Source organism: Branchiostoma belcheri, unplaced genomic scaffold, assembly GCF_001625305.1.
Source record: "Branchiostoma belcheri isolate BF01 breed outbred unplaced genomic scaffold, Haploidv18h27 scaffold70, whole genome shotgun sequence".
NCBI lineage: Eukaryota > Metazoa > Chordata > Leptocardii > Amphioxiformes > Branchiostomatidae > Branchiostoma > Branchiostoma belcheri.
The window spans coordinates 1634233-1642575 of NW_017804354.1; the positions used below are offsets into that span (position 1 = coordinate 1634233).

General features: G+C 41.7%; 1 pseudogene; it reads left to right on the forward strand.

Moving 5' to 3' along the window:
• Nucleotides 1–1150: 1150 nt before the first annotated feature.
• LOC109484816 lies at nucleotides 1151–3258 on the forward strand (annotated as a pseudogene).
• Nucleotides 3259–8343: the final 5085 nt, after the last annotated feature.

Here is an 8343-nt window from a genome sequence, read left to right on the forward strand (position 1 = left end):
TTTGTGTTGGAAATTACGGTTTAAACTTGCTTCATAAAGAATCGTTGGTCGTCGGAGGAATTTTATGACTAGACTCTTGGACACTCTATGACTAAGTGAGTTTTTGTGTTTGTCATTGCATGGTCATTCCTTGACAAAGACTGGAGTTGTACAGTCGAAAATTATTATTATGATCACTTATTATTATGATCACTTATTATCATGATCATTTATTATTATGATCACTTATTATTATGGTCACTTATTATTATGATCACTTTTATTATCATCAGATATGAGTTGAATTATTATTGTTATTATTTCATCATTATGGTTATTATTATTAGGTAAGGGATGGTTCACTACATTGTATATTGTATGTTTATTGATAGATGAATAAAACAAAATACCATGCATCACCATCACTCTAATGTCCACATGTATATTAGCCTGTATTTTGGTTACGTGTATGGTAACCAAAAGAGATCACATGAAGTGACTAATCACACCTTTTCAGGCACAGTTGAATTGACTGATTTTTTATAAGGCCACAGCAAGTAAATTGTATGGATGGCATTCTACAGACTCCAAATTCAATGCGACAGGGCAAAAATACAAGGCGGGCCAAAAACAAGATTCCCTACATTTTCAAATGTTGAGAACATATTAAACTTTGTAGCAACAATTGAGGTGAAAAAATATGTTATCACACTAACAGGTATTGCATTGCTGTATTCAATGGTATTACCTGTCCTTCTAAATGTGTATAGTACATTAACTAGAACAATTGTGAAAAAGATCTTCATCACGGGCAGCTACTACACTGGATATTCATATGCGATTGACTACCATAGACTGTCAACATTTGCTCTCAAAGGCGAGCAATTGTGCCTCAGGTCACCGAAAAAAAACGGCAAAAATAGGCATTTATCTTGGGATATACCTCATTATGCATGCAACCTGTTTTCGGCTTGTTCACCATAATTTGTTTTTCCTTTCTCTCCCAAAATCAGTCGAAAATCAATGCACGTGGTGATGTCATCCATACATTTGACGTTCTTTGGCCTACTATAGCTAGGAGCAATCTCCTGCTTCATTCTGGCTGCCGACTCCATCTCAGACGTACGCTGCTCCGTACCGCTGAAGTCTCTCCATATCATCCAGGTCAACCATGTTCAACAACAGCACTGGCGAGACAATAGCAAAAGAAGTCAACCAGGTTGAATGTATCGTGCGGCACTTACGACAACATTCATCCTACGACAAGGCTGAGGAAGCCTGTTCCATGTACACGGACATCCCGGAGTTCGGAACGGGAATAACTGTCGTCTTCTGGCAGGACTTGCCATCATTATTTCTAACGCTGCCGTGCTTTGGGGAATCATCCGAAGACCAGAGCTGGGACCCCTGCTGTTCTCGGTCTTTATAGATGACGTGGGAGACGGGTGTGAGAGCCCTCCGTATCTATATGCAGATGACTCCACTCTCTACTGTGTAGTCAGAACAAACGACGACAGAGCCTCAGCAGTAATGAGCCTTAACAGGGACTTGGAAAGAATGAGGATCTGGGCAGAGAAATGGAAAGTTACATTTGAACCAACCAAGTGTAAAACAATGACAATCTCTAGAAAAAGATCTCGAGCAAGGTCAGACCTTTTCTTTGGAAACACCAAACTGGCTGAGAAAGACGAACTGGAAATCTTGGGAGTCACTATTGACAACAAGCTCAGCTGGACAAAACACACCTTAAACACTGCAGCCAGAGCTGGTCAGAAACTTGGAGCTATGAGGCGAGTTGCCCGCAAGCTCACTCCCAGTGGAAGAGCTGCAGTGTACAAGGCACAAGTACGCAGTGTTATGGAGTATGCCTCACTGTGCTGGATGAGTGCACCTGCCACCTCGTTGGGACTCCTGGATTCTGTTCAAAGGAGGGCACTTAAAATCATAGGAACAAACGAACAAGAAGCTAGGTTGACACTGAACATCCCATCACTTCAGCACCGTCGCCATGCGCCAAGTGGCTGCTGCGGCACTCTTGTACAAAATGCACACAGACACATGCCCAGCAGGCCTGAAGACAATGCTCCCCAAGCCGTACACCTTCAGACGAACAACCAGAACTAGTCTTGCTATGCCAACCCACGCACTTGCACAACCGGTATCTAGAACCAGCTCTACCGGCCGGACCTTCATCCACACAGGAGTTCAGATCTGGAACCAACTCCCAGACTCCATTGTGGGCAACATCAACAACAACGGACTGCAGTCCTTCAAAGTCAGAGTGCATCGACACCTCCTTCATTGCAATTGAGAACTTGGCAGCTGTGAGCCACTGATTGCCCACTGATTGAGCCATTGTACAATCAGTGGGTATTGCTCACTATAGCATATTATAAAAAAAAAAAAAAAAAAAAAAACAACTGCACATTCTCATGGCAAACCTGGCCGTGGTAGACATGTTAGCGGGTATTGGACTCCTCGTACGCGATACGATGTCAATCTGTAGACCGATTAGGATTGAGCAGAATGTATTTCATACTAAATACTGCGACCTTCCTAGTGTATACTCAGATGATGTCTGCATCAGCACTATGTCTACTGTCTATAAGCTCTTATGTGGCTATAAGACATCCTATATTTTTCCACACCCATGCTCACAGTGCCAAACGCGACGCAGGTGTGGCCATTGTTATTTCGTGGCTTGGTCTGACCCTGTTTGGTCTTATGCCCATTATGGGTTTAAACTATATAGACATGCCCAACACAAAGTGTTTCAACTTTTTTCCTCTGCCGGTTGCTGCTCTTGCATGCACAGTGATCCTCCTGCTAGCCTGCGTCATGTTGTTCACAAATATAAGTGTATTCATAGCCATAAAAGAACGGAAAAAGAGAAGGCTTGGGCAACCAGGCGGTCAGAACAATCCGGGACAAAACCAAGATCAGCCTAACGATGCAGCAGAAAGAAAATACCAAAAGAGTGTGCACAAAGCCATGATTCAGGTAGTAGCGGCTTTTATCTTTTGGTTGTTCCCCCTCATACTCATCCCAGTGTGCCATATGGCTGGTAAGAAGTGTCCAATTCCAACCAGGAGCACTGGAGTACCTTTGGTGACACCATTGCTGGTAGTTTTAAACTCGGCGATCAACCCAGTCGCAAGCATCATCCGCACGCCGGACTTACGAAAGAGCCTCCGTCAAGATGCTACATCTATCTATCGAACATTTGTCACAATTATACGGGGAAACCAAGTGAATCCACTGGACGAACAAACTCCCTAGTCTCCACCAAATGTAGAGCCGGAATAAATAGTAGAAATCGGCCTACAAAGGCCAAGGGAGTTAGGCAGCCATAGAGGGTCAATTTTACCTGCTTTTGGATCTAAGGTAACTCATGACAAATGTATGTGATGACTTTGCTGTTAGTTGTCTATGATTTTATTCGGAATGTACATTAAAATATATGTATACTTTCCAGGCTCTTAGGACACTCCCTCAACTTTACAGTTTTGTCTGACAACGCCAAAATGTTCCTCCTTCTCCGTGGTAGTCCCACATGTTCACTCATAGCAAATTCCAACATTTTGATGTTAACCCAACAATTCATCACCACAACAAAACGCTTCCAATAATCATTCTCTGTCATCTTTGTCTGTGTCCTACAGTTTTATCTGCTTCATCATTGGGTGGGGAATCGGACTGCGCTCATAAATATTTCAACATCTTTGTACTTTATTATACCACTTCACATTTTGTTATCCCTTATTTCCTTTTTTTTATTTATCAAGTGGTAGCGTCAAAATAAGTATTGTAACTTGAGTGCGCTATCACTTTGTCCTGTACTTTGTCTTACTTGTGCAATTAATAATAATAAAAAAAAATATATATGTAATAACTTTAGCGTGAAAACAAGACAATGTCTATGGATGCATGTATATAAGTTATAACATTAGCTATAGTGCATAACAATTTGGTGTTGTGTGACAAAAAATTTCCTTGAATCTGAGATGTCTGCACATTAGTAATAAAGATGTTACGAAACACTTCAAATTCTAAACGTGTTTGTTTCTCTCTTGGTGTACTCTTGTTGTAGGTTTAATGCACATATAGGTATTATAGGCATTGAATAAAATGGTGCATTCAAAGGTAGTAGTACCTTACAACAATGACATCTGAAAAAAAAATTGAAAACGCTGTCTTTGATGGCAGTATAAATATGAATCAAGCCTGAATAATGTTATTTATCATACTGGTTGCGACGTACCACCATCAAAACATGCTGTGCTGTGATTGTCTGTAGAACAGACTGCCAATCAGTGAACAGAATGGTTGATTAGCTTATTCTTCTGGCTTATTAAGGGAGTGTACAGGTGATAAACATCAATGGTTCATCAGAGTCTAGTCAAAAGCCGTGTTTAAGTGGAATCACCCAAACCGCGATTCGGGTAACTCACATTCCTCACATCTGGTCCACGTGCCACACACTCCTGTGAAACCGTGTCCGACCACAATACGCTTGAGCTACATTTATTGTTGTTTGATGAAAACACGCAAGGTAGCGTGTTATTAATGTCAGAGGTCAACGACCTGCTTGCTGATGCCCCCCTCCCAGCGTATCTCGGCCGAATGACATGGTCCCGCCAGAGGCGGTGAAGCTCGCCCTAGAACTGACACATTATTTGACCATTACTGCTTGCTGCCACGTAAAGTTGGTATTGCATATAAATAAAGAACTATCACCCCGTAATCCATGACCAGGCGAATTTACATTGAAATCACATTGCGTTCAGACGCAAATCGCGATGCGGGGAAACCGATTCGAAACCACCTCTAGAAGTGGCTTGGGATCGAGGCGCTTTTAATGTGATTTTGGAGCGTTCACATGGAGCCACTTGAAACCGGCTTCGGGGTAAACCACATGTAAACCGCCTTGGGTGATTCCACTTAAACACGGCCAAACTGAAAGATCTATCATCGACATGATCCGCACGCGAAGTCTCCTTTGGTTCGGGCAAGCGCATAATATAACCAGTAAACCGCCATTTTAGGCGTAACAACAGCTTTGTCTTTTAACACTTAACAGATAAGTACTGCATTAGGGGTCATGAAGGTCGTAACGATCACAAGAATGTCTGTTTGTAACGTTAGCGTCAAAGTTACCAAACATGAGTATTTGAAATCATTGTGCAGCATAAACATATTCACTTAGTGAGCCACTGATCGGCCAGTGTGATGAAGCCTCTTAAGACCTTTCCCATCATTTGGCGGGTCATCATTTCACCATGCATATAGATAAACTAAAAGTTGTTTTAAGTTGTTTGCAGCCAAGAGAGGAAAAACTGGTTTAGTTTGGTAGAATTAGATCCGCAAGCTATAAAAGAAGTTAAGTTCTGTTAGGCCACGCCAATTTAATTTCTTGGTTAACGGATTTTTCTAGAAAAATAATGAAGCGGGCGGGCGAAAAAAATAAAAACAGGCCTAGGCATCGTATCATGGCCCAAAATGGTACGATAAGAGCCATGAAGTCAACACACCAGGCTGGTTCAAAATTTAAACAATGAATTTTGAACTTTTAATGATACCAGTGCATTGAAAGATGGAATAACTGTAACAACTAGGATGAAAAGGTCTGTTTTCAACTGTTCAGGGCAATCAGCATTTTGTAGTTGATTCTGGATTTTTATTTTTATTTGCAAATCAGAAAAAAAATGAAGCGGCGAATCTGTTAACCAAGACATTAAATTGGTGTGGTCTTATGTACATTTAGTTTCTGCGAACGGATTTCCTATAGCGACAGCGTCCAAAGCAGTCAGATTAGTTTACACGGACGCGTCGACAGACTTCGGAGGATACGTGTTCAAGTTGGAACATCGTTCTGTACAAGGCACCTGGACAGAATCAGAAAGGAGACAGAGTTCCACCTGGAGTGAGTTGCGTGCCATTCATTTAGTGTTAGACGGTTTGAAGGAAGAATTGAATGGAAAATGTGTCAAATGGTAATGTGACAATACTGCTGCTGTCAGAATTGTACAAATGGGTAGTACAAAGAGACACATGATATTGCTTTTGACATTTTTGAGACGTGCGCACAGTATACTAGTGCGCCATTTCGTTAGAAATGGAGTGGATACCTAGAGAAGACAACGAGAAGGCAGGTGCACTGAGTAAATACTTTGATGTTGATGATTATGACTTGGATACTAGAGTGGTCTCATATCTGGACAGGTTTTTGGGTCCTCATGAAGTGGACAGGTTTGCCAATTACCTGAATAAGAAATTGGTAAGGTTCTATTCTAGAAGTTGGTGTCCAGGTTCTGAAGCCGTAGATGCATTGGCATCGTACGACTGTGCGGACTGTAATAATTGGTTACACCCACCTGTAGGTATTACTAGTACTTGGAGAGTTTTGAAACAATTGGAAGAATGTAATGCTAGTGGATTTTACCGCTGTGGAGATTAGCTAGCTTTTGGCCTTTATAATTTGTTGTATAAAGATGGAATGCAATTTGATTCGTTCGTACATGATTTTGTTGACCTGTAACCTACACGAGAGCTTTTCTGGACAGGAATGAGTAGAAATACTGGGTTTGGAAACAGTTAGGTTCAGGGTCTTAGCTTTGAGGATTTCATTTGTGGACAGAAAATCAAGGCCAAAGCTGAGTTCTTATTGAAAAAGGCCAATTGCTTGGATGTTGTAAAATGTATGGAAGATGAGGACTAATGAGGGCGTGGCGTCCAGGTGTGCGAGTACAGACAATGGGCATCAGGAAGCTGGGAACTTCGTTCGAGGCTGTAACTCCACAGCGAGCACATCGTTCTTTCTTTTCAGTGCTCGTTGTGGTATCTGGTTCAGTATGGAAGAAGGAGGAGAAAGTTTTGAGGCGAAAATGCAGAGAGCTATGGAGGTCAACAACAGAGCCATCCTCAACTCTGTGTCCACCATGATGGACCAGAAGTTGTCAGACATGAAAAGGTCTAACGAAGAGTCGGTCGAAGCTCAGCTGTCGGAGATCAAAAAGCTGAAGTCCACCAAGCCGACCTTCAAGAGGAAAGGAAACGAAAAGCAGTACAAGTTTTACCTACAAGCTACAAGTGGAAGAGCATCTGGGAGAGGCGAAGGATCTGGTGAGGCTGTAAAAGTACAGAAGGGCGTAGAAGAATTGGAGAAAGGTGAGAAACTTATAGTTTATCGGCAGAAATTGATTATGGTAGCCGATAAATCCGAAAACGGTTGGTCAATGGTCCAAGAGTACGTTGAAAACGACCTGGCAGATAACTCGGATGATGAGAAACGTATCTCCAAACTATAGTACAGATCCAGCAAGAAGAAGAAAGAAAAAGATATAATAAAATCGCAAATCCCGATCCTTCCACAAGTTTTCATATGCTAATTCTGCTCATAAGTCGCTGAATCACCGTGACAATTCTTTCAAACCAGGAAACTGTTTCGCCTGCGGAGAGGCCAATCACTGGAAGGCTTCGTTTCATTCATTCGTGTCCCAAACTGGTTAGCGCTAAGAAGAAAAACATGAATGCACAATCTACCCAATTTTGACATGCATCAACTTTTTCTCCCACAGCGGACTCGTACGTGGGTGCATGACAAGAATGTGAAAACTCATTTTTGTATCCGGGATCGGTTACGACCGGGGAGTTTATGGCTTTATAATATTTCATTTATGAAGAAGCTTAAGAAGGCCAACCTAAGGTTTCGGTCAGAGGCCGTTTAAAGAAGTGTTTGAATCACTGTATTTCAGTGTGGAGATGTGGTTTCCGTTTCTCAGGGACCGTCGTGTGCTCTGCTATCTGTCGTCCGGAACCAGGGAATGCAAAGGGTGGCTGACATCCCGCATTTGCTTGAAGAGAGTATTCGCTGCAGTTTCCCGTCTGTCCTGGAGGGTGGAGAAGGGGGTTGTTTGTATACTGTTGCCATAGATAATCCTCGGCCAATATTTCTGGCCAAATATTGTTACAATAAAGACTGATTTTGTTACAATAAAGACTGATTTACAATAAAGACTGATTTTGTTACAATAAAGACTGATTTTCAATAAAGACTGATTTTGTATACAGTCAAGTTGAAACAAAAACAAAAAAAGGAAGCAGGACTGGACTAAGCCAGGGGTTCCAAAACCTGACCAAGTGGGGCTACCTGACTGGAAGCTGACATGGCCACATGCCTCGGGACAAACCCTCTGTGTGCCGTTCAGCTCCTCATAATACTTTTTGAAATTTCACAACTTAAAGTCTGTACTTTTGTTTTATTGACAAAAATTTTTAAAAAGCTATTATTTTATATTATTGATTGGTTTGTAAAATTCTTTCAAGCTTTTTTTATGCTTTTTGCATTGTTTTCAGTGCTTAAGT